The sequence below is a fragment of the Patella vulgata genome, chromosome 7, assembly GCF_932274485.2.
Source record: "Patella vulgata chromosome 7, xgPatVulg1.2, whole genome shotgun sequence".
NCBI classification, from domain to species: Eukaryota; Metazoa; Mollusca; class Gastropoda; family Patellidae; genus Patella; species Patella vulgata.
In genome coordinates, this window is record NC_065885.2 from 15,358,178 (window position 1) to 15,366,827 (window position 8,650).

Genomic DNA, 8,650 nt, shown 5'->3' on the forward strand with positions numbered 1-8,650 from the left:
GGACTTCGTTTTGTGTGAAGCTCGTACTAGCATGGTGAGAGCGTAGCGCGATCTGCTTGGTTTAGAGAGGGCTTGATGAGCTCTTTGTCAACGTACTAAGAGTGCCACCATGGGCGTTCTACCCGCTCTATGTACGCTGTTAGCACGCTTTTTTTAAAGTCAAAGCGAGGTTGTGGTGTATGTGTGAAGAGGATATAACATGAGACACTGTTTGCGCTTCAATGCGCATTTTATATCACCAAAGTCGGAATCATTGGGAAGAAAAGTGTGACCCAATACCCTAAACCAAAACTGGGCAGTATGAAGAGAAATATCTAACCATCAACATAATTACCAGAAGAAGGATCTATCCCGCATATAGCTTTGTTATGCAAAATGCATTTTCGGAAATAACAGTGATCCAACCCACTTAGATCAGACTTGTTTAATAAGCAAAAGGGGTCAGAGTATTTTGTAATAGTGTTTATTAAACAAGCTATAAATAGAGAGAGAGAGAGAGAGAGAGAGAGAGAGAGAGAGGGGGGGGTTAACGTCCACTCGACACAAACTAGGTCATTTCGGGACTAACACATGGTTCAATTTTATTTTAATAATTCGCTTGCGCGTAGGGGTCTTTAGCAGTGGGGCGGGGGGAAACCGGAGGACCCGGAGAAAACCCACCACGAGGTGGACAGCCGACCCTACTCCTTGTCACGTACAACTGAGGAATCGAAACCACGCCAGTTCACTCAATGACAGACCGTATGATACCTCACGCACATGCTAACCATTCGGCTATCCAACCCCCAATCTATAAATAGCTTTGATCTATTAATAGATATCGGTTAGAACAATATTGCATATCAATCGTCATGAATTCTTTAATCGAAATATGTACTAAAACGACTTTTGGAAATTTGAGGGTTAGGATACATTTGCGTAACACCGCCCAATTAATAGATTTATTTGCCTTTGAATACGTGTTTTAACATAGAAGTCAATGGGAAGAGAATTACTGGTCTTACTCCAACAAATTAATAGATTTATTTCCCCTCGAACACTTATTTAAACATCGACTTCAATGAGGAGATAAAATAGCGAGAGAGAGAGAAATGGGGTTTAACGTCCACTCGACACAAACTAGGTCATTTCGGGACTAACGTATGGTTTAATTTTATTTACATAATTCACTTGCGCGTAGGGGTCTTTAGCAGTGGGAGGAAACCGGAGGACCCGGAGAAAACTCACGAGGTTGGACAGGCGACCCTACTCCTTGCCACGTACAACCGGGGATTCGAAACCACGACAGTCGACTCAATGACAGACTTTATGATACAGCGCGCTCACGCTAACCATTCAGCCATCCACCCCCCCGAGAGAAAATAACTAGTCTTACTCCCTCCGTACTCACTTCAACATAGGCTATCTATAGATTTATTTCCCCATCACAATGAAAATATCACTTTAAAAACCTAGGGGCTTGGACTTTCGGAATTAAATGCATGGTTACTGTAAACATATCTATATTTCGTTTACTGTTTATTACAAAGTCAATCCACTATATAAGATAATCCAATGTCAAGGTTATAGAGTTTCTCCGTCGTCGTTCGTTACCAGCGCACGTTGTTAGCGCTACTCTATCTTATGTTGTAAAAGTTATGCCGTAAATGAACCATAGTCCACTCTACAGATTTAGTTTTCATAGACCTTAACAGATCAATAAATATACAGTTACCGTTTCCAAGGCACTAATTGACCTACTTAAAACTGTAAATAATATTCGAAATTAAAAACACGAATTAGAATTCAATATTGGTATTGTTATCTTGCCGTGAGAATATGGTGTACTAATATCCAATATTTAAGACACAGTGAACCTTTTATAATAAGTACACGAGTCACGTACTTTAGTTTCGGGCGCCATATGTAATAATGGCTGATTCACAAACGACAAAATACTAATAATAAAAACGTGTAGAATGGACAAAGCATACGCAAAAGACTGCCGTTCAATTTTGACTTTTCACGTATTTCACATGCACTGTAGGCTGAAACATATGCCATCATTCCCGGCTTTATCAATTGTGTTTAAAACAAAGTTTCATCTTCCTCAAGTCGTGGGGGCTCATAAGATGAAAAGCATTGGCCTCTCTTCATCTAATGGTTGCGCCACATCCTTCATGGATTCGCAATCCAATATTAAGTGCTTACATATTTCTAATATTATTGTTTGCATTTGGGTAGGCTTTCTATAAATGTCAAGTGATTCGGCTTTACCCGTAACATCGCCGCGAGCGTCACCTGTGGATATATACCGCAGAATAATTAGAATTTGTTCAATAGTGACAATATTCGAAAACTCGGTGAAATTTTGACAACCTCGTGGGTTTTCTCCGGATCCTCCGGTTTCATCCCACTGCTAAAGACCCCTACGCTCAAGCCAATTATTGAAATAAAATTAAACCATAATCATAGTCCCGAAATGACCTAGTTTGTGTCGAGTGGACGTTAAACCACATCTCTCTCTCTCTCTCTCTCTTCTAAAGCTAATATTAAAATCTTTTTAAAAAGTTCTATTAAATCAACAGACACGTTCTTATTCATGATTAAAATGCGACGTTTATAAACAGCTTGTCTCAAACAAATAAAAAGCAGATTCAGCAGTTCATAAGCAAGTCCATAAAACCTATGTCTGAAAATCTGACAGTGAAAAGCCATAAAAAATATTGGCGATTGATTTGTCTAATAGCTACAAGGGTTAACTGAAAAGATCTAGACCCATCTGTCAAAGACCTCTACAGTTAATGGTTACCATTTATTTTTTTACATAGTCCCTTTCGAGGTGTACACACGTTTACCAACAATTATGCAAGGCCCGGATGCCCGGCCAGGAAAAACGTTTCTTCAGCCATCCTTACAAAAAGTCGTTCACAGCTGAGATAACGTCACCATTACTAGAAAAATGACTGAATTTTGAATTCTGGCTGAAAGTGATGAATCCGGGTCTTATCCATGGTTACAAATCTCCCCAAAAAATTAACAGGATCTGCTTCAAAACGGCGCAAATTGTCATGAGACGTCAGGAATCTGGCACGTTTCTGATTCGCAGTCAAGAGCTTTGGCAAACATCTAGCAGAAAATAATGTGGTCAATCCTCTCATGTGCTCAACACTGGCAATATGTCGAGTGGTCAATCGTCGATCAGCTATCATCATGTCATGCACCCGGGTAATGCTTTCTGGAATAGTTGCATTTGATAGTCAGGGCTCTCTCTGCCACGCTTAAATTCTCCAGCCCACTTCTTTACCGTGGAAAGGTAAGGGTATAATCCCCAAAAGTGAAGACCATGTCGGCATGTATCTGTATTGGGATTAATCCTTTCCGTTGCAGGTATACTGATGACTGTCCTATAGTTCATTTCTGGTGATTTCAATGGGTAGGTGCACAAGCTGGCCTGGTACGAAGACAATAATAACACTACAGATGCAGTTCTTATGTCTGTGATTGATTCAATGATTGTACTTTTTGGTGTAAAAAGTTGGTTTCAAGTCAATTGATCTATCCTTTTCAGGCTTAGAACTTTTCAGCCAGCCCTCGCATGATTAGCATTTGTTTCTCTATAATAATCTAAGCGCCGTCAGCAATGTTTCAAATAACACGTTTGAAATAACAATATCGATTAGAATTTTATAATGATATATATTATGTTCAATATGTACAAATATCTATATCTACAATATTACCAGTGAGAAACCTAGCAGCAGGATGGGTAAACAATATTCTAAAGGTAAAACTGATTAATTTTTGTGAATCATATACAAGTTTAGCAATTTGCATGATTTTCATGAAACTAAAATTATTTGATTTAGTTGTAGATATAATTTGTTGATATACGACATTATTTCTAAATTGAAATCAACAATGGACAAAGTTATTCACTTGAATTATTAAAATTGAAAATGTGATTATAAATTAATTTCCCAATTCCATTGGGTGATAATTTGAGCACTGGCATGGATAGGAGAAACATTTTCTATTTTACAGGAATTTGGAAATCAATAGGCAAACTAATCAAACATTTGAAGTGTACACTTAGGGATTTTGAGGTAGATTTTAAGATTTTGCAATAGACTTATGTTTTTTGCCATAGAATTTAAAATTGTAATTTTGATATTAGCACGTGTTTTCTTTGTTTAAAGGATACTACAACATTCTCAACTTTGCGCAACGTTAATATTTAGTTTGGAATATAAGTTTTAAGAATATAATACAGTATTTACATGTATCGGTTACTGAGCATTTAGAAACAAACAAAAAACAGCATTAGCAGTTTCTACTTTGTCATGATTGTCAAAATATATTTTGTAGATAAAGGTGGACATTCTAAAAAATGAATTAGCACGCTGAAATGACGTTGCAAGTTTAAATGAATAACTTTTATCTGAATACACTTTCTACTTTTTCCTAATTCGGTTGTAACTGAATTTCCACGTTTAAATGAAAAACCCGATATAAACTGACAACCATCAAGATTCGCTGAAATGAGTTGTAACTTATGAATCAATTTTATTGGTGTACCTTTTCTGGCTTTTGATAATTCGGGTGTAACTTTATTTCTGAAAATTCGAAATTCACGCCAATAAGTAATGTGTGAAAGTGAAAATTTTCATTCGAACAAATGGATAAGGATATGATAAGTACTTTTGGCAGTTGGCCCCATTGGTATAAAAATATTTAAAAGGATTATTTTTAAATCTGACAAAAGACGAGGATAATACACATAAAAAGAGACTGTTTTTGTTTTTTTAGCTTGCTGTAACTGTTTCGTAAAGTATTGTTTTAATCAAGTCTACTCATTTCAAAGGTAAAAAAAATAACCACATTACTTATTATATGTTTTTGATTACATTACATTAGATATAATGATAAATACTTGAAATTAGATATAATCATAAATACTTCTTAGGAAAGCGACCAGTGCTCCGAAAGGGGCTAAATCTGCCTATTGCAGGTCTTTCTGTAGGTCTAATTAACTCCCGGTGTCATCGCTAGCCTGCGATATTTACTGGATTAGAATCCGATTTGCTGCCCAACGCTCATTGATGATTTAATCCAAAAATGGATAATCGACTCAATTTTTATACGTATATTGCCGTCGCCCCTGTGTGTGTGTGTGTGGGGGGGGGGGGTGTATGTGTGTGTCGCCTACAGGCCACAATTCTTAAGTGATCATCTTCAAACTTTACATACTTATTCCTTATACCCTAAGGATGATCTCTATTGTTTTGGGTGCATGCTCGACCCCCAGGGGCAGAGCCACGCCCATTTTTTGTATTTGTTTGTTTGTCGTCTACAGGCCACATTTCTTAACGTATCATCTTGAAACTGTGCATACTTATTCTTTGTACCCTAAGGAACATTCCTATCGTTTGGGGTGCATGCCCGACCCCCAGGGGCAGAGCCACGCCCATTTTCTTTTCTTTGTATGTCTGTGTGTCGCCTACAGGCCACAATTCTTAATCAATCGTCTTGAAATTTTTCATATGAATTGCTTATACCCTAAGTGTGATCCCTATTGTTTTTGGTGCATGCCCGACCCCCAGGGGCAGAGCCACGCCCATTCCTTATATTTATTTATTTGTTTGTCATCTACAGACCGCATTTCTTAACGTATCATCTTGAAACTATGCATACTTATTCTTTGTACCCCAAGGAACATCTCTATCGTTTTGGGTGCATGCCCGACCCCCAGGGACAGAGCCACGCCCATTTTCTTTTCTTTTTATGTCTGTGTGTCGCCTTTAGGCCACAATTCTTAATCAGTCGTCTTGAAAATTGTTCATATGAATTGCTTATACCCTAAGTATGATCCCTATTGTTTTTGGTGCATGCCCGACCCCCAGGGGCAGAACCAAGCCCATTCCTTATATTTATTTATTTGTTTGTCATCTACAGACCGCATTTCTTAACGTATCATCTTGAAACTATGTATACTTATTCTTTGTACCCCAAGGAACATCTCTATCGTTTTGGGTGCATGCCCGACCCCCAGGGACAGAGCCACGCCCATTTTCTTTTCTTTTTATGTCTGTGTGTCGCCTTTAGGCCACAATTCTTAATCAGTCGTCTTGAAAATTGTTCATATGAATTGCTTATACCCTAAGTATGATCCCTATTGTTTTTGGTGCATGCCCGACCCCCAGGGGCAGAACCAAGCCCATTCCTTATATTTATTTATTTGTTTGTCATCTACAGACCGCATTTCTTAACGTATCAACTTTACATATTTATTCCTTATACCCTAAGGATGATCCCTATTGTTTTTGGTGCATGCTCGCCTCCCCGGGACAGAGCCACGCCCATTTTTGTATTTGTTTGTTTGTCGTCTACAGGCCGCATTTCTTAACGTATCATCTTGAAACTTTGCATACTTATTCTTTGTACCCTCAGGAACATCCCTATCGTTTTGGGTGCATGCCCAATCCCAAGGGGCAAAGCCACGCCCATTTTCTTTTTCTATGTGTGTGTGTCGCCTACAGACCACAATTCTTAATCAATTGTCTTGAAATTTTTTCATATGAATTGCTTATACCCTAACGATGATCCCTATTGTTTTTTTACCCCCAGGGGCAGAGCCACGCCCATTTTATTTTCTTTTTATGTCTGTGTGTCACCTACAGGCCACAATTCTTAATCAATCGTCTTGAAAAATTTTTTATATGAATTGCTTATACCCTAAGTATGATCCCTATTGTTTTTGGTGCATGCCCGACCACCAGGGGTAGAGCCACGCCCATCCCTTATATTTATTTATTTGTTTGTCATCTACAGATCGCATTTCTTATCGTATCACCTTGAAACTTAGCATACATATTCCTTCTATCCTAAGGAACATCCCTATTAGTTGTGGTGAATACCCAACCCCCAGGGACAGAGCTACGCCCATTTTCTTTTTTTATGTCTGTGTGTCACTTGCAGACCGCATTTCTTAATCGATCATCTTGAAATTTTTTTTAGACTTATTCCTTATAGCCTAAGGCTACGTTTTTACACTTATTCCTTAATCCTAAGGCTGGCCTCTATTATTATTTTTGGTGCATGCTCAACCCCTTGGGACAGAGTCACGCCTAATGTTTGTGTGTCTTGTGTTTTGCCTACAGACCGCAATTCTTAACAGATCCTTTTGAAACTGTGCATACCTATTCTAAACGTCATGCTTTTAGAATAAAGACATCGATTGTTTTAAAATAAAAATTGTGTTCTGTTAATGTGAACGAAACGTTAAACTGATAGCAGTCCTACAACCCAGTTTTATTTCACAGACCCTCAATGCAAACTGGACCATATCAAACAAAACAGGAATGTGGACGTATATTGCTGCGTTAGCGATGCTCTTGTTTTTTATCTTACCGACTGTAGTAATAATGACCTAAAATTCACAAAAGCTAATATCTAGGTTCAAAGTCGATTAATTTGACGGAAATTTCAGCTAATTCCCTTTACATTATCTGGTTTTTAACTATTATAGTGAGAACTACCAACTCTTTATCTAATCTCCCATAAATCCCCTTTAATATTCTATTGTTACTCTTTTTTTTTTTTTTTTTTTTCGTTTAGCCCTAGAAAGAACCACTACAAATTTATTTTCCTGTTGATTGTGACGCTAGTTATCATCTATGTAACACAAACGTCAAAAACAATATTAAACCAACCGCCTCTTTCTGAAGTGAGACGTTACAGTGGGTCCCCATCAAATCATTTAACAACGCCATTTCCTGTGAATGAGTTACGCCATGTTGCTTTTTTAAAGGTTCACAAAGCCTGTAGTTCAACTGTTTTAAATATAATATACAGGTTTGGATTTCAGAGAGGTCTTACTTTTGTGTTGCCGAGGAAAGGCAACTATCTTGGCGGTCGTTCATCGAATATAGAGAAACACCGAATTCTGCCACCATCTTTGAACAAAACATACGACATGTTGTGTAACCACGTGATATTCAACAAGACCATATTTGGTCATTATCTGCCTAGGGACACGGTATATATTGCTATAGTAAGAGATCCTTACGAACGCTTTAGGTCTGCCTATCATTACTATCGAACAGTATATCGAATAGGATATCTCATACATGGTCCAACCGGAGCTGATCATTTTGAACAATTTATAGCCAACCAAGATATCTACGAGCCCACCAATCCGTATCATTCTTACACCAACAACAGAATGGCTGTGGATTTTGGATTTCCAACTAAATACTTCAAAAATTCTACTAAAATGTTGAAATACGTGCAGGACTTGGACTTAACATTCGATCTAGTTATGATAACTGAACGATTTGACGAATCTATGATACTTTTACGAAGAATGTTAAATTGGTCATTCAAGGATATATTGTACATAAAGCTGAATGCTCTCAAAAATAAACCCAAGAATAACATCAATTCTACCCTGATGGACAAAGTTAAGAAATTCTCAGAATTGGATTATATTCTGTATAACTATTTTTACGAAAAATTTGATAAGCGGGTTAAGCAGCAACCTTCTAATTTTAGCGACGAAGTTTCCGTATTTACATCAATACGCGAACAAGTGGCTACGTTTTGTTTAACTGCGACTTCCAATGAAACATATCTATGGGTAGCAGACACAAAGTGGAGTGAAGCTTTCACA